Source organism: Salmo salar, chromosome 29 (assembly GCF_965601325.2).
Source record: "Salmo salar chromosome 29, fSalSal1, whole genome shotgun sequence".
Classification (NCBI taxonomy): domain Eukaryota; kingdom Metazoa; phylum Chordata; class Actinopteri; order Salmoniformes; family Salmonidae; genus Salmo; species Salmo salar.
The window spans coordinates 34,200,226-34,219,344 of NC_138319.1; positions in this window are offsets into that span (position 1 = coordinate 34,200,226).

Sequence of the window (19,119 nt, forward strand, 5' to 3'; positions counted from 1 at the left end):
TAGATTTACATCTCTTGAACGCAATCAACTTGCCAGATTTAAAAATAACCTTACTGGGAAATTACACTTTGCAATAATCTGAGCACTGCGCCCAGAAAAATACGCGTTGCGATACAGACTAGACGTCATGTTGGGGAGATCTAAAATCGAAAATACTATGTAAATAATCCATTACCTTTGATTCTCTTCATCAGATGTCACTTCCAGGTATCACAGGACCATAACGAATGTAGTTTTGTTCAAAAAAGCTCATCATTTATGTCCAAAAATCTCTGTCTTGTTAGCACATGATCTAAGCCAGCCGGACTTCTCGTCATGAACGAGGGGAAAAAATATATTTACGTTCATTCAAACATGTCAAACGTTGTATAGCTTAAATTATTAGGGCCTTTTTTAACCAGAACATGAATAATATTCAAGGTGGACGAATGCATACTCTTTTATAACGTATTGGAACGAGGGTACCCAACATGAACTCGCGCGCCAGGTGTCTAATGGGCCATCATCGTTCCATGGCTCTTGTTCGGTCAGATCTCCCTCCAGAAGACTCAAAACACTTTGTAAAGGCTGGTGACATCTAGTGGAAGCAATAGTTAGTGCCAAAATATTCCTCAGCCCCTGTGTTTTTCAATGGGATAGGTTTAAAGGTAATACAACACATCAGGTATCCACTTCCTGTCAGAAAATGTCTCAGGGTTTTGCCTGCCAAATGAGTTCTGTTATACTCACAGACACCATTCAAACAGTTTTAGAAACTTTAGAGTGTTTTCTATCCATATATAATAAGTATATGCATATTCTAGTTACTGGGTAGGATTAGTAACCAGATTAAATTGGGTAAAAAAATTTTATCCAGCCGTGCAAATACTGCCCCCTAGCCCTAACAGGTTAAGGTTTTGAAAATCGCGCCACAGGCTGGCAGTGGCTGTTACGTAGGTGGGACGCAAGCGTCCCACCTAGCCCATAGAGGTTAAGTAAAAATAATAATAATTTTAAGTACTACTTAAGTAGTTTTTGGGGGTATCTGTACTTGACTTTACTATTTATATTTTTGTCAACTTTAACTTTTACTCTACTACATTCCTAAAGAAAATAATGTACTTTCTACTCCTTATATTTTCCCTTATACCTAAAAGTAGTCGTTACATTTTAAATGCAGGGCAGGAAAATGGTCTAATTCACACATTTCTCAAGAGAACATCTCTGGTCATCCCTACTGCCTCTGATCTGGCAGACTCACTAAACACAAATACTTTATTTGTAAATTAGTGTTGAACTGTCCCACTGGCTATCCGTAAATTAAATAAACAAGACAATTGTGTCATCTGGTTTGCTTAATATAAGACATTTTAAATTATTATATACTTTTACGTTTGATACTAAAAACCTCTTACATCTAGGCGTTCCGCCAGCGGAATCTCTAGCCAACAGCCAATGGGATCGCATGGCGCGAAATACAAAAACAACTAAAATACCACAATTCAATTTTCTCAAACATACGACTAGTTTACACCATTTTAAAGATAAACCTCTCCTGAATCCAACCACGTTGTCCGATTTCAAAAAGGCTTTACAGCGAAAGCAAAACATTAGATTATGTTAGGATACCACCACAGCAAAAAAACAACAACACAGCCATTTTCCTAGCAAGGACAGACATTTTCCAAGCAAGGGTAGCCGTCCAAAAGCACAAAACCAGCTAAAATTATGCACTAACCTTTGACGATCTTCATCAGATGACACTCCTAGGACATTGTTAGACAATACATGCATTTGTTGTTCCATCAAGTTCATATTTATATCCAAAAACCCCATTTTACATTGGCGCGTGACGTTCAGAAAATGAATTTACAAAAATACTCATCATAATCGTTGACAAAATACATAACAATTACTTTAAGAATTATAGATACAGTACTCTTGTATGCACCCGCTGTGTCAGATTTCAAAATAACTTTACGTAGAAAGCACATTGTTCAATATTCTGAGTACTGAGCCCCAAGCTATTCAGTTAGCCGTCCAGCCACGGCATCCACAAAACGCTGAAATATGTTCTTACCTTATCTTACCTTTGCTGATCTTCGGCTGAATGTACTCGGAAGGTCTCCCACTTCCACAAGAAATGTTCATTTGTTCGATAAAGTCCATAATTTATGTCGAAATAAATCCGTTTTGATGGCGCGTCCAGATCACCATTCCAATATGCATCTATCCACCGTCGACGAAAAGTTAAAAAGTTCCCTCAGCGTTTGTAGAAACATGTCAAACCATGTTCACAATCAATCTTTAGGGTGTTTTTACCGTAGAATTTCGATAATATTCCAACCGGACAATAGCAGATTCATTACAGAAGAAAAATAAAAATGGTTAGCCCTGCGTGAGTGCGCACGAGGTAAGTCAATGACACCAGGTCGACCAGTTACTCTTCCGGGTATTATTCAATCAAATTGCATTGTAGAAGCCTCAAACAAGGTTCTAATGACTGTTGACATCTAGTGGAAGCCTTAGGAAGTGCAATATGATATCACAGACACTGTAGTTTAGACAGAACATCATTTGAAATGACTACAACCATGTGAGGTCAAACTTCCTGGTTGGATTTTTCTCAAGTTTTTGCCTGCCATATGAGTTCTGTTATACTCACAGACATCATTCAAACAGTTTTAGAAACTTCAGAGTGTTTTCTATCCCAATCTCTACTAATAATATGCATATCCTACCTTCTGAGTCTGAATAGGAGGCAGTTTAATTTGGGTACGTTTTTCATCCGGCCGTGAAAATACTGCCCCCTATAGTGAAGAGGTTAAGTACATTTAAAACCAAATACTTTTAGACTTTTACTCAAGCAGTACTTTACTAGGTGACTTTTACTTTAACTTGAGTCATTTTCTTTTAAGGTATCTTTACTTTTACTCAAGTATGAAAATGGGGTACTTTTTCCACCACTGAGTATACATCCAGAGGTCCTAAAGAAAACAAAACTCATAATACCTTAGCAGGGGCTGAGAAATAGGATTCAGCAGCACTGTGCTAGTTTACTGTTAACAAACTCATGTTTTCCCTTCTATACTCACATTCTTAAAAAACAACAGTTGTTTGGCTCTTTGCACCTCAATGAAATCAGATATTCCACTAATTGGGGCGGCATGTAGACTAGTGGGTAGAGTGTTGGGCCAGTAACCGAAAGGTTGCTAGATTAAATCCCCGAGCTGCCAAGGTACAAATATGTCGTTCTGCCCCTGAACAAGGCAGTTAACCCATTGTTCCTAGGCTGTCATTGTAAATAAGAATTTGTTCTAAACTGACTTGCCTAGTTAAATAAAAAATAAATAATTAATGCTTCACTATTACTTTTAAAGTTGTTGAGTCACATCAAGCTAAATTACTGGAATGCTATCACAAATGACTGTCTCTATTCCCCTTATAATTTACTTATTTGCCAGCATTTGTTTTATCATACAGTACAGACACAGTTTACACATTGTCAGTGTCACCTGGCTGAGAGGAGCAGGGCTCTCAAAGGGCAGGCCTGGCCATCTGGACGGACTATCAGCAGAGGTTAATGCCACGACATCATCATTACTCGACACATTGGAGTTTAGCAAAGGTTACAGGGATTCACTGCAATTATCTGCTGCAACACATGTAGGAAATATGGCTCCATTGACGGAACACAGCATTGGGAATCTAGCCAATTACCAAAACCAATTTGTCACATATTGTGGGTAGTACAACTAATTACTGAGAGAAGGCTTTAGTGAACTCAGAACAACATGATGGATTTAGTTAGTTAGACATATACTGTATGTTAGTAATGAAAGTGGTAGCTAACACTTTTGATATCGTAATATGCCCTACTAGACACATACGATAGACATCAGTGCACATAAGAATAAGAGGATCCTGGAAAATATCTGTCATTGGGTTTAGCAACACATTTAGAGATGAACACTGTTGACCCGTGTTAGCCATTATGTCCAAAAATGAGAACAGTGGTCTGTTGGGTTGAGATTATGATGGATCTGAATGATCCCACTGAATGCATCATACATACAGCCTATTTCATTTTCCCATAAACCATTTCATTTGAACTGTGCAAAAGGAAGAGTGTATCACGTCATAATTGTGTCAATGTGGAGCTCAAATTAGTTTGTTTTTTTAGAGGTGTTTGATATTCATACTCATCGGCAGGCAGGGGTAAACATGACACCTTGTTAGAACATAACCTACATCACTTAGCAGCATGGTTGTTTTGCAGGTACAGCTAAATCACTTAGCAGCATGGTTGTTTTACAGGTACAGCTAAATCACTTAGCACCATGGTTGTTTTGCAGGTACAGCTAAATCACTTAGCACCATGGTTGTTTTACAGGTACAGCTAAATCACTTAGCACCATGGTTGTTTTACAGGTACAGCTAAATCACTTAGAAGCATGGTTGTTTTACAGATACAGCTAAATCACTTAGCAGCATGGCTGTTTTACAGGTACAGCTAAATCACTTAGCAGCATGGTTGTTTTACAGGTACAGCTAAATCACTTAGCAGCATGGTTGTTTTACAGGTACAGCTAAATCACTTAGCACCATGGTTGTTTTACAGGTACAGCTAAATCACTTAGCAGCATGGTCAGCTTTAATTGAAGATTGATTGTAGCTTCCATCAATGTAATTGTCTGCATCACTTCCAATCCCCGATACATGTTTTAGCAAATATATATATATACACAGTGAGGGAAAAAAGTATTTGATCCCCTGATGATTTTGTATGTTTGCCCACTGACAAAGAAATGATCAGTCTATAATTTTAATGGTAGGTTTATTTGAACAGTGAGAGACAGAATAACAACAAAAAAATCCAGAAAAACGCATGTCAAAAAGTTTATAAATTGATTTGCATTTTAATGAGGGAAATAGGTATTTGACCCCCTTTCAATCAGAAAGATTTCTGGCTCCCAGGTGTCTTTTATACAGGGAACGAGCTGAGATTAGGAGTGCTCCTAACCTCAGCTTGTTACCTCTATAAAAGACATCTGTCCACAGAAGCAATCAATCAATCAGATTCCAAACTCTCCACCATGGCCAAGACCAAAGAGCTCTCCAAGGATGTCAGGGACAAGATTGTAGACCTACACAAGGCTGGAATGGGCTACAAGACCATCGCCAAGCAGCTTGGTGAGAAGGTGACAACAGTTGGTGCTGTCAATCTCCCTCGGCCTGGGGCTCCATGCAAGATCTCACCTCGTGGAGTTGCAATGATCATGAGAACGGTGAGGAATCAGCCCAGAACTACACGGGAGGATCTTGTCAATGATTCCAAGGCAGCTGGGACCATAGTCACCAAGAAAACAATTGGTAACACACTACGCCGTGAAGGACTGAAATCCTGCAGCGCCCGCAAGGTCCCCCTGCTCAAGAAAGCACATATACATGCCCGTCTGAAGTTTGCCAATGAACATCTGAATGATTCAGAGGACAACTGGATGAAAGTGTTGTGGTCAGATGAGCTCTTTGGCATCAATGGAGATTTTTTACGTAAAACGTAAAATTGCGATAATATTTCAACCGGACAATAGCGTATTCATTCAAGGAGAAAAAGAAGGAACGGCGCGCTCGTGTGACTGCGCATATCCAATCCCTTTGTCCACAGGCAGTCCACTCAGAAACTGAGCTCCTATTATCTGCCCAGTAACAGGAGAAGGCTGAAACAACTTTCTGAAGGCTTTTGACAGCCAATGGAAGCCTTAGGAAGTGCAACGTAACCCCACAGATACTGTAGTTTCAAAAGGGACTAGAAAGAAGAACTACAATTCTCAGATCCTCCACTTCCTGGTTGACTTTTTCTCAGGTTTTTGCCTGCCATATGAGTTCTGTTATACTCACAGACACCATTCAAACAATTTTAGAAACTTCAGAGTGTTTTCTATCCAAATCTACTAATTATATGCATATTCTAGGTTCTGGGCCAGAGTAGTAACCTGTTTAAATTGGGTATGTTTTTCATCCGGCCGTGAAAATACTGCCCCCTAGCCCAGACAGGTTTTAAACTGTATGTGAGAATGCTATTCATTGACTACAGCGCAGCGTTCAACACCATACTATCCTCAAAGCTCATCACTAAGTTTAGGACCCTGGGATTAAACACCTCCCTCTCCAACTGGATCCTGGACTCCATGTTCACTCATGACTGCACTGGACTCCAACACCATCATTAAGTTTGCCAATGACACAACAGTGGTAGGCCTGACTACCGACAACGATGAGACAGCCTATAGGGAGGTCAGGGACCTGACCGTGTTGTGCAAGGACAACAACTTCTAGCTCAATGTGATCAAGACAAAGGAGATGATTGTGGATTTCAGGAAAAGGAGGACCAAGCACGCCCCCATTCTCATCGACAGGGCTGTAGTGGAGAAGGTTGAGAGCTTCAAGTTCCTTGGTGTCCACATCACCAACCAACTAACATGGTCCAAGCACAGCAAGACAGTTGTGAAGAGTGTACAACAGAAACTATTCCCCCTCAGGAGGCTGAAAAGATTTGGCATGGGTCCTCAGATCCTAAAAAGGTTCTACAGCTGCACCATCGAGAGCCTGCTGACGGGTTGCATCACTGCCTGGTATGGTAGCTGATCGACCTCCAACCGCAAGGCACTACAGAGGGTAGTGCGTACGGCCCAGTACATTACCTGGGCCAAGCTTCCTGCCATCCAGGACCTCTATACCAGGCGGTGTCCGAGAAAGGGCCTAAAAATTGCCAAAAACTGAAAAAAATTGCCAAAAACCCCAGTCTTAGACTGTTCTTTATGTTACCACATGGCAAGCGGTACCGGAGTACCAAGTCTAGGTCCAAGAGGCTTCTAAACAGCTTCTAACCCCAAGACATAAGACTCCAGAAAATCTAATATAATGGCTACCCAGAATATTTGCTTTGCCCCCCACCCCCATATTTTATTGATGCTACTCTGTTATTATCTATGCATAGTCACTTTAATAACTCTACCTACATTTACATATTACCTCAATTACCTCAATGTATATGCCCGGTTTCAATAAACGTCTGCAAAAAAGCGTAACAAAATTGTTGCCAGCAGAGCTGGTTAGGCTGTTTTCATGTTATCCAGAGGTAAATAAATCATCGTCCAGAGCTTCAAGTGTGCGCTCTGAAAGCTCCGAGAGCAAAACGAGATGGGTGGGGCTAAAGCTTAAGAGGGTGTGAACGATGCTGAATGGGTGTAGACAAAGAATAACTCTTCCCTAGATACCAAAACATTCGAAGGCCCTTTTCTCAAAAGTGAATTTCCAAGTTAATAATCAACTTTCAAAGCAGAATTACTTTCCCATTGTTGATCAAAAATGCAGTGTTTGATATACCATTTTGGAGATCTGAGGGAAATTTCACTACATAAATCCAAATCCAGATGGTCAGTCACATATTTGACAGATTAAAATCCTTTAGAAATTTAGAAAGAGGGGGACTCCAATAGCAACTACTATGGTGGGTTGCTAATATGACTAGGATTGTGCCTTTGGCTTCTGGACAATGAAAGAAAATTGATATGAAAACCAAAAAGAACAGGAGAGAAATTCTGGTTAATGGCATGAGAGAGTCTTTATCAAATAATTGCCTTCGCGTTTCTATGGGTTGGATTTTGGCAAGGCTACTTTGAAGCAAGGTAAGACATGCCTCATTATTTGAACTAAAGTAAAACGTTCAGGTTTCAAACAATTAAACTGCCTCAAGCTCACATTGCAAAGTGGTGGGTGATGTGCTGATAGTCAATGGTAGGCAGGCTATAGCCTATACATCTTAATGGCCAATGAGAGGCGCACTTTTCAAGTTGGGATTGAGAAATATTTTGTTAGTAGTAGCCACCAAAGTTTTTACACACGATTGCATTTACAATTTGTATTTGTTGCACAATGACTGGGCTTACAAAAGCAGGTTTCACTCCAATGGACTGCAGGCTTTTTAAGGAGCTACTCTGTATGCTGTCTGACAGGTGGTAGACTATTCCTCTCCTCTAACTAGTCTCTGTATCCTGTCTGACAGGTGGTAGACTATTCCTCTCCTCTAACTAGTCTCTGTATCCTGTCTGACAGGTGGTAGACTATTCCTCTCCTCTAACTAGTCTCTGTATCCTGTCTGACAGGTGGTAGACTATTCCTCTCCTCTAACTAGTCTATGTATCCTGTCTGACAGGTGGTAGACTATTCCTCTCATCTAACTAGGCTCTGTATCCTGTCTGACAGGTGGTAGACTATTCCTCTCCTCTAACTAGTCTCTGTATCCTGTCTGACAGGTGGTAGACTATTCCTCTCCTCTAACTAGTCTCTGTATCCTGTCTGACAGGTGGTAGACTATTCCTCTCCTCTAACTAGGCTCTGTATCCTGTCTGACAGGTGGTAGACTATTCCTCTCCTCTAACTAGTCTCTGTATCCTGTCTGACAGGTGGTAGACTATTCCTCTCCTCTAACTAGTCTATGTATCCTGTCTGACAGGTGGTAGACTATTCCTCTCCTCTAACTAGGCTCTGTATCCTGTCTGACAGGTGGTAGACTATTCCTCTCCTCTAACTAGTCTCTGTATCCTGTCTGACAGGTGGTAGACTATTCCTCTCCTCTAACTAGGCTCCGTCTGGACTCTCCGTCTGGTCTCTCCGCCTGGTCTCTCTGCCTGGTCTCTCTACCTGGTCTCTCCGCCTGGTCTCTCTCCGCCTGGTCTCTCTCCGCCTGGTCTCTCTCCGCCTGGTCTCTCTCCGCCTGGTCTCTCTCCGCCTGGTCTCTTCGCTACCTGCTGCAGTACAGTACTGTAATAAGGAATGGGAGCAGTGATAAAATGTTGATTTAAACAAAACATCTTGTGTGTTTGTCTTTCATTAGGGGACAAAGAGACAGAACTATAAGCAGATGGAGGTGGCTTATGTCTCCTTGGTACCATGCTGGGAGGACCAGGAACCAAGCCAACGCCATACACACATGGGCACACACACACATGCAGGCAAGCAGGCAGGCACATACACACATACACACATACACATATACACACACACACACACACACACACACACACACACACACACACACACACACACACACACACACACACACACACACACACACACACACACACACACACACACACACACACACATGGGCACGCACGCAACCACACTCTCTCTCAAACACACACATTCAATCCTCAAGACACACCAACCCTTAAAATTCAAACAAACCTCCCATCTGCCAATGACAATTTCGAGGCGCTACAGAAAATCCCTCACAGGGCAAATGTTAGCATGGTTCCATATGCGATGAGTCAGTAACGCAGAACACAACACCCTAAAAGCCCCAGGTTAAATCCTTAAATATCTCCGTCATGATTAAAATCTTTGAGTTTATCATTTAAAAAAAAAATCCAACAGAAATAAACAGACTCTAAATGGGAAAACCTACACGTTGTTTTGTTGTTAGTGTCATGGTTGGTATAATCTTCTCTTACAGTTGAAAATAATTGCTGTGTATGTACGGTGCAATGAGAAACCTTCTCGGTATCTGGTTCTCAGCTAGAGAGCAGTGTGGGATGGTGACATGGTCCTAAGGTTGCTTTCCTCTCTCTGTCTTGGTGCGAAGGCAATCTGTTGATCAGTGGGGAGAGAGGTACCCCATGCTAGGAAAAACAAGAGCTTTACCCAATGTTTATTTCTATCTCACTGGATGTTGGAAAAGTCGATTAGCACAGGATGTCTCCTTGACCCTCGAGTACCCATGTCACTTCCCTAAGTTTTGTTTTTCACACGACAAAAAACACTCTAAGAAATACTTTCCAAAAGACGCTAGAACCTTGCACTGTCATAACACCGTTCTTTACCTAATCCATGTTGTAGACAGCATGAGCTGCTCTAAACTGTAATAACACCGTCCTTTACCTAATCCATGTTGTAGACAGCATGAGCACTCTAAACTGTAATGTCCGTCCTTTACCTAATCCATGTTGTAGATAGCATGAGCTACTCTCAAATATCTCCACTAGTCGTACTTTGACAACTCTGTGGTGTTTCTATGTGTTTCTGTTAAACCCTGTAACATCTTAATCCAGACAGACAAACATATCATATATTTACCTAAAGTCATTACATTAGATATTCACATTTATAGAACACTGTTATTGTTCTCTTTTGTTTCCCTGCATTTAAAATCATTCATTTACATTTTTGCCTCCACTACAAAGTATTGGTTTATTAAGGAATTTATGAAACTCATAGATAGGGGACTAAGACAGGCAACGCTGCTGGAATTATTAAACCATGTGGTGAAGCTTATGTGATACCCAACTACTTTACTAGGAGTCAGTGATGAGGTACACATACCAACTACTTTACTAGGAGTCAGTGATGAGATACACATACCAACTACTTTACTAGGAGTCAGTGATGAGATACACATACCCAACTACTTTACTAGGAGTCAGTGATGAGATACAGATACCCAACTACTTTACTAGGAGTCAGTGATGAGATACAGATACCAACTACTTTACTAGGAGTCAGTGATGAGATACAGATACCAACTACTTTACTAGGAGTCAGTGATGAGATACAGATACCAACTACTTTACTAGGAGTCAGTGATGAGATACAGATACCAACTACTTTACTAGGAGGCAGTGATGAGATACAGATACCAACTACTTTACTAGGAGTCAGTGATGAGATACAGATACCAACTACTTACTAGGAGTCAGTGATGAGATACAGATACCAACTACTTTACTAGGAGTCAGTGATGAGATACAGATACCAACTACTTTACTAGGAGTCAGTGATGAGATACAGATACCAACTACTTTACTAGGAGTCAGTGATGAGATACAGATACCAACTACTTTACTAGGAGTCAGTGATGAGATACAGATACCAACTACTTTACTAGGAGTCAGTGATGAGATACAGATACCAACTACTTTACTAGGAGCAGTGATGAGATACAGATACCAACTACTTTACTAGGAGGCAGTGATGAGATACAGATACCAACTACTTTACTAGGAGTCAGTGATGAGATACAGATACCAACTACTTTACTAGGAGTCAGTGATGAGATACAGATACCAACTACTTTACTGAGTCAGTGATGAGATACAGATACCAACTACTTTACTGAGTCAGTGATGAGATACAGATACCAACTACTTTACTAGGAGTCAGTGATGAGATACAGATACCAACTACTTTACTAGGAGTCAGTGATGAGATACAGATACCAACTACTTTACTGAGAGGGGAGCTGAAGAAAGAGAGAGAGAGAGAGAGAGAGAGAGTAGACAGAGTGCTTTCATTAATTCCATGTGTTTCTGTAAGGGAGGATCATAGCGTGACCTTTTTCAGGATCCATCATTTTACTCATTATGCAGGAGGCCAAGTAGATCCAAGCTGACACCAGACTCCTGCAGGGGGTAATTATGGCCTAAATGAATCCGCAACAACTTGGTAAACTTGCTCTCTACATCTCAGTGAGGAAAGAGGAGAAAATAAAACGTCAGACAAAAAAAACATAAACACACTAATTTGACTTTAGGGCATTTTCGAGAAATCATTAAAGCTTTACCATTAGCTTTAATAGTTTGAGCGAACAATTAAAGCAAAATGGATCTTGTTTGTTTGTAAGACTTAGGATCTATTTGCTTCTTTCTATTCTATCTTATTGTGATCTTAAATAACTCAAGACAAATCACAGAGAAGAGGCTTAAAGACATTTTAGATGAGCATCAAATTAGTTTTATTTTGGGATGAAGAGCCCGCCCTACTTGTTTTTCACACTATAAAAATACTCTGTAAGAAAAACTTCACAAAAGAAGTTAGAACCTTGCACTGTCATGCCACTGTCCTTGACCTAATCCATGTTGTAGATAGCATGAGCTTCTCTAAACTGTAATGTCCGTCCTTTACCTAATCCATGTTGTAGATAGCATGAGCTTCTCTAAACTGTAATGTCCGTCCTTTACCTAATCCATGTTGTAGATAGCATGAGCTACTCTAAACTGTAATGTCCGTCCTTTACCTAATCCATGTTGTAGATAGCATGAGCTACTCTAAACTGTAATAACACCATCCTTTACCTAATCCATGTTGTAGATCGCATGAGCTACTCTAAACTGTAATAACACCATCCTTTACCTAATCCATGTTGTAGATAGCATGAGCTACTCTTAAATATCTCCACTAGTCGTACTTTGACAACTCTGTGGTGTTTCTATGTGTTTCTGTTAAACCCTGTAACATCTTAATCCAGACAGACAAACACATCATATATTTACCTAAAGTCATTACATTAGATATTCACATTTATAGAACACTGTTATTGTTCTCTTTTGTTTCCCTGCATTTAAAATCATTCATTTACATTTTTGCCTCCACTACAAAGTATTGGTTTATTAAGGAATTTATGAAACTCATAGATAGGGGACTAAGACGGCAACGCTGCTGGAATTATTAAACCATGTGGTGAAGCTTATGTGATACCCAACTACTTTACTAGGAGTCAGTGATGAGATACAGATACCCAACTACTTTACTAGGAGTCAGTGATGAGATACAGATACCAACTACTTTACTAGGAGTCAGTGATGAGATACAGATACCAACTACTTTACTAGGAGTCAGTGATGAGATACAGATACCAACTACTTTACTAGGAGTCAGTGATGAGATACAGATACCAACTACTTTACTAGGAGTCAGTGATGAGATACAGATACCAACTACTTTACTAGGAGTCAGTGATGAGATACAGATACCAACTACTTTACTAGGAGTCAGTGATGAGATACAGATACCAACTACTTTACTAGGAGTCAGTGATGAGATACACATACCAACTACTTTACTAGGAGTCAGTGATGAGATACAGATACCAACTACTTTACTAGAAGTCACTGATGAGATACAGATACCAACTACTTTACTGAGAGGGGAGCTGAAGAGACAGAGACAGACAGAGAGAGAGTAGACAGAGTGCTTTCATTAATTCCATGTGTTTCTGTAAGGGAGGATCATAGCGTGACCTTTTTCAGGATCCATCATTTTACTCATTATGCAGGAGGCCAAGTAGATCCAAGCTGACACCAGACTCCTGCAGGGGGTAATTATGGCCTAAATGAATCCGCAACAACTTGGTAAACTTGCTCTCTACATCTCAGTGAGAAAAGAGGAGAAAATAAAACATCAGACAAAAAAAAAACAGACTAATTTGACTTTAGGGCATTTTCGAGAAATCATTAAAGCTTTACCATTAGCTTTAATAGTTTGAGCGAACAATTAAAGCAAAATGGGTCTGGTTTGTTTGAAAGAGGTAGGATCTATTTGGCTCTTTTTATTCTTTCTTATTGTGATCTTAAATAACTCAAGACAAATCACAGAGAAGAGGCTTGAATACATTTTAGATGAGCATCACATTAGTTTTAGTTTGGGATGAAGAGCCCGCCCTATTTCATTTCTTAGAACATCTCTATGGAGTTGTCTCATGTTATATTTTTCAGTGTTTGTTTGACAGCTCTCTAGGCCAGTAGTATGTGTTGGTTGACAAAACATCATCAGTAATGCCACTCACATTGACATGGGGAGGAGCAGGGTAAATGTGGCCTTTTACACGTTTCAACCCTCCACTAACTGCCATGCATCTTTAAATACTGCTCTCTCCTCACTTAATTATTTCGAGCACAACATCTAATTAGGCCGGTAGAGCTTCTATATTACAGACTCTCTCACTCGCATCTTCACAGCTTCGCAACGCACAAATCTCCCACTATCACTCTTGAATGTTAATTACAGTTACAATGCAGTGGTTTTGATTTAATAAGCAAGCTGGAGGTTATACGCTCACTGTGGATATTGGATACACTCTGAGACGGATAACCTTGATCATCTCAAAGATAACCCTCCATGAATTCTATGCATTTCCCCAATGTACTCAGACACAAACACACACACACACACACACACACACACAAACACCACACACACACACACACACACACACACACACACACACACACACACACACACACACACACACACTCACGCAGAACACACGCACACACACACACACACACACACACACACACACACACACACCACACACACCAACCCCATATGGGACTACAGTGAAGTTAGGAGACACAGATTTGACAGGTTCTCTAGTCTCCAGAGTCATGGTGTCGTGAACATACGTGCTCCTGTCATGAGCAGTCATAACAGCTTGTGTCAACAGGCATATGACTGTCATGACAGGCCGTAGCGAGCATCGTGACATCCTGGATACAGGAACATTTGACTGTATGAAGGGCATATACTGTAATAAGGGGCAGATATGACGCACACATGTCATACACATAATTATAAGCTGCAATGACAAGGCGCTGCATGGCAATGCATTGTGGGAAGAATTTGGCATGATGAGGGTGATAGTTTATGTCAAGATGTTTTCTCTCTCCCAAGCCACATCCATAATAATTTCCACTGAGTTGAGAGGATGACGTGTATGGAGTTATGCGAAATGTATATTTTGAATTTGATTACAAAGGTTGTGCCACTACGACCTGCCAATCTAAAGATGATATGTGTAGAGTTGTCTTGTATATTTCAGCATTATACTGAACATTTGATTACTGTATAGACAGAGAGAAGTGGATGATCATTTCTCTGGGGTTTCCTCTTATTGTGTCTCTATGTAATATAGATACTACCTTCCTTTATGTGAGTTTGTTAACCTAACAAAGACAACATTTAACGTGTCTTCCTCCTGTGAGAAAAATCCTTTTGTCAGGGTTCTTTGTCTTTAAGCCAGAGCTCTGTACACACTGAGACTATTCTCCAATCCCCTTATTCCACACAGTGTGACAAGTCTGGAAACTACTGCAGCTAGATAGATATCTAGACGGATGTCTACAGGGGTAAAATACTTAATTTCTTCCTGAACCTGCTGCCTATTTGTTTGTTTTTAAATCCTCTATAATGTGTTTTTTTTTCTGTACTGCGTGGGCAGAGTTCCAAAACAGAATATGTTGAAGTTCAGAAAGAGACATGCTAAGAAAGCCGGTAAGTGTAACGTCTGCTTCCAACTCACACCCTCAAACACTTACATCCCCTGAACGCAGCTCACTTTCCAGCCCACTTTCCAGCTCACACTCCCAAACCCCTAGATCCCCTGAATGCAGCTCACTCTCCAGATCCCAATCACCTGAATTCTAATCACCTGTTCACACACCTGTATGTCATTATCACACACTATTTAGTTCAGTTCTTTGCACCCCATCACTGTGAGGTATCGTTTGTTTTGTGACATGTCTTTCGCAGCGCTGGTTTGCCAGTGATTTAATCCTCCCATGTATGATAGTTTTTGCCTGCCTCACTAATGACGCCTTTTGCCTATTCCCTGCCTGTACTTTAGCCTATCGGATTTCCTGTTATCTACCTATTGCCTGATCTCCCAGACTACGTTACTAGCCTTTTCCCTACCTGTACTGTTGCCCTTTGGGGCCCTCTGTGTATGACCTTTCGCATGCCCCTGGACCCAGCTACCTGCCTCCTCCTGTGGTCCTTTGCAATAAACACCTGCTGCACTCTGCTCTTGAAACCAGCTCTCTGTGTCCCCTAATGTTCATTACAGGAAATGGTGTTACATGACCACAATTGATTTACCTCCAGCAAGAACTTTAATATTTCATAAGATGTTTGTTTTAGTCACATTGGTGTGTTCCTGTTTTATTTTTTTATTTTTTTATCAAAGGTTACAAAGTAGTCAAACTTCCTAAAGAAGTTACTAATGACAGACCAGGCTCCCCTTCCTTTGGCTTCAGACTCTTTTTTTCCCCTGTTCTGTCTTTCATGCCTGTCCATCTCCAACCATGATACAGTCTCTCTCACAGAGTTCAGCCCCTATGAAACTTGCTCTGACTCTGTATGAGTTGTCCTTTTGAATTAAACCAGGGGAGAAGAACAATGATCTGACCGTTCAGAACATCTCCACAGGGGTACCTCTTGTCTGGGCAAAGAAACAGACATACACACACAATCACATGCATCACACACACACAGACCCCTACCCCAGCATCTTTGCCTGAAATATTGGGTTTTGCATTAGGTCCTAATAAAAAGGAGCAGCGGTAACTCAGTGCACCCCGCTGGGATCTTTCATGTGTCCAATTATTGACAGAGCCCCCCCCTCAAATCCATATTCACCCTTTACTGCTTTTCATTAGTTAGGATATCAGCACTGGTTGTCCTTCCTGTGTGTCAAATCTGGAGAAACACAGAAACCTGAGTTTGATCCAGTCAGCATGCTGGGACCACTGCATTAATCAATAGTACCTTCAGCATCTAAAGACATATTAGTACCCAGGATATGTCCGAGTACTGGGATTTTAGAAGGGTTTGGCAGAATGGGTTGTTTTCATTTCCATTAGTACAGGTTTTAGAAGAGTGCTCAAACCAAATTGATTATTAAATGGAAGGATTTGATAGCATTTAAGTTGTTGATGTTATGTCACCGACCAGGTATCAATCCCGGGGCATCAGCTTGGTTCAAAGTTTACGTTAGCCCTCCGCACTAAAACCTGTGCAATGCCAGGTCTGGGAGCCAACAGGAATCTTCATGTGGCAGGCAACGTTACTAATCATCCACTTACTCACTTCAAACAAATACAGTGTGCATACAGTGCCTTTGGAAAGTTAAAGCATTTTTCTAAAATTGATAAAATAGTTTTTTTCCCCTCGTCAATCTACAGTCGTGGCCAAAAGCTTTGAGAATGACACAAATATTAACTCCCTTGGCTGAGAAGCAACCCCACACATGAATGGTCTCAGGATGCCTTACTGTTGGCATGACACAGGACTGCTGGTAGCACTCACCTTGTCTTCTACGGACAAGCTTTTTCCGGATGCCCCAAACAATCGGAAAGGGGGTTCATCAGAGAAAATGACTTTACCCCAGTCCTCAGCAGTCCAATCCCTGTACCTTTTGCAGAATATCAGTCTGTCCCTGATGTTTTTCCTGGAGAGAAGTGGCTTCTTTGCTGCCCTTCTTGACACCAGGCCATCCTCCAAAAGTCTTTGCCTCACTGTGCGTGCAGATGCACTCACACCTGCCTGCTGCCATTCCTGAGCAAGCTCTGTACTGGTGGTGCCCCGATCCTGCAGCTGAATCAACTTTAGGAGACGGTCCTGGCGCTTGCTGGACTTTCTTGGGCGCCCTGAAGCCTTCTTCACAACAATTGAACCGCTCTCCTTGAAGTTCTTGATGATCCGATAAATGGTTGATTTAGGTTAAATCTTACTGGCAGCAATATCCTTGCCTGTGAAGCCCTTTTTGTGCAAAGCAATGATGACGGCACGTGTTTCCTTGCAGGTAACCATGGTTGACAGAGGAAGAACAATGATTCCAAGCACCACCCTCATTTTGAAGCTTCCAGTCTGTTATTCGAACTTAATCAGCTTGACAGAGTGATCTCGAGCCTTGTCCTTGTCAACACTCACACCTGTGTTAACGAGAGAATCACTGACATGATATCAGCTGGTCCTTTTGTGGCAGGGCTGAAATGCAGCGGAATAGTTTTTTTGGGATGAAGTTAATTTGCATGGCAAAGAGGGACTTTGCAATTAATTGCAATTCATCTGATCACTCTTCATAACATTCTGGAGTAAATGCAAATTGCCATCATACAAACTGAGGCAGCAGACTTTGTAAAAATTAATATTTGTGTCATTCTCAAAACTTTTGGCCACGACTGTACACACAATACCGCATAATGACAAAGCAAAACCTCTTTTTTTTAAATGTTTGCTAATTTAAAAAACTGAAATATCACTTTTACATAAGTATTAAAAACCTTTTTCAGTACTTTGTTGTAGCACCTTTTGGCAGTGATTACATCATTGAGTCTTCTTGGGTATGACGCTACAAGCTTGTCACACACCAATATTTGGGGAGTTTCTCCCATTATTCTCTGCAGATGCTCTCAAGCTCTGTCAGGTTGGATAGGGAGCGTTGCTGAACATTTATTTTCAGGTCTCTCCAGAGATGTTCGATCAGCTTTCTCCTATAGAGCTCCATTTTTATGGAATGGTCTGCCTACCAATGTGAGAGACGCAGACTCAGTCTCAACCTTTAAGTCTTTACTGAAGACTTATCTCTTCAGTAGGTCCTATGATTAAGTATAGTCTGGCCCAGGAGTGTGAAGGTGAACGGAAAGGCTGGAGCAACGAACCGCCCTTGCTGTCTCTGCCTTGCCGGTTCCCCTCTTTCCACTGGGATTCTCTGCCTCTAACCCTTTTACAGGGGCTGAGTCACTGGCTTACTGGTGTTCTTCCATGCCGTCCATGGGAGGGGTGCGTCACTTGAGTGGGTTGAGTCACTGACGTTGGTCTTCCTGTCTGGGTTGGCGCCCCCCCTTGGGTTGTGCCATGGCGGAGATCGTTGTGGGCTATACTCGGCCTTGTCTTAGGACGGTAAGTTGGTGGTTGGAGACATCCCTCTAGTGGTGTGGGGGCTGTGCTTTGGCAAAGTGGGTGGGGTTATATCCTGCCTGTTTGGCCCTGTCCGGGGGTATCATCGGATGGGGCCACAGTGTCTTCTGATCCCTCCTGTCTCAGCCTCCAGTATTTATGCTGCAGTAGTTTATGTGTCGGGGGGCTAGGGTCAGTCTGTTACATCTGGAGTATTTCTCTTGTCTTATCCGGTGTCCTGTGTGAATTTAAATATGGTCTCTCTAATTCTCTCTTTCTCTCTTTCTGTCTTTCTCTCGGAGGACCTGAGCCCTAGGACCCTCGACAACTACTATGATTATTATTATTTGACCATGCTGGTCATTTGTGAACATTTTAACATCTTGACCATGTTCTGTTATAATATCCACCCTGCACAGCCAGAAGAGGACTGGCCACCCCTCATAGCCTGGTTCCTCTCTAGGTTTCTTCCTAGGTTTTTGGCCTTTCTAGGGAGTTTTTCCTAGGGAGTTTTTCCTAGCCACCGTGCTTCTTTCACATGCATTGCTTGCTGTTTGGGGTTTTAGGCTGGGTTTCTGTACAGCACTTTGAGATATCAGCTGATGTACGAAGGGCTATATAAAT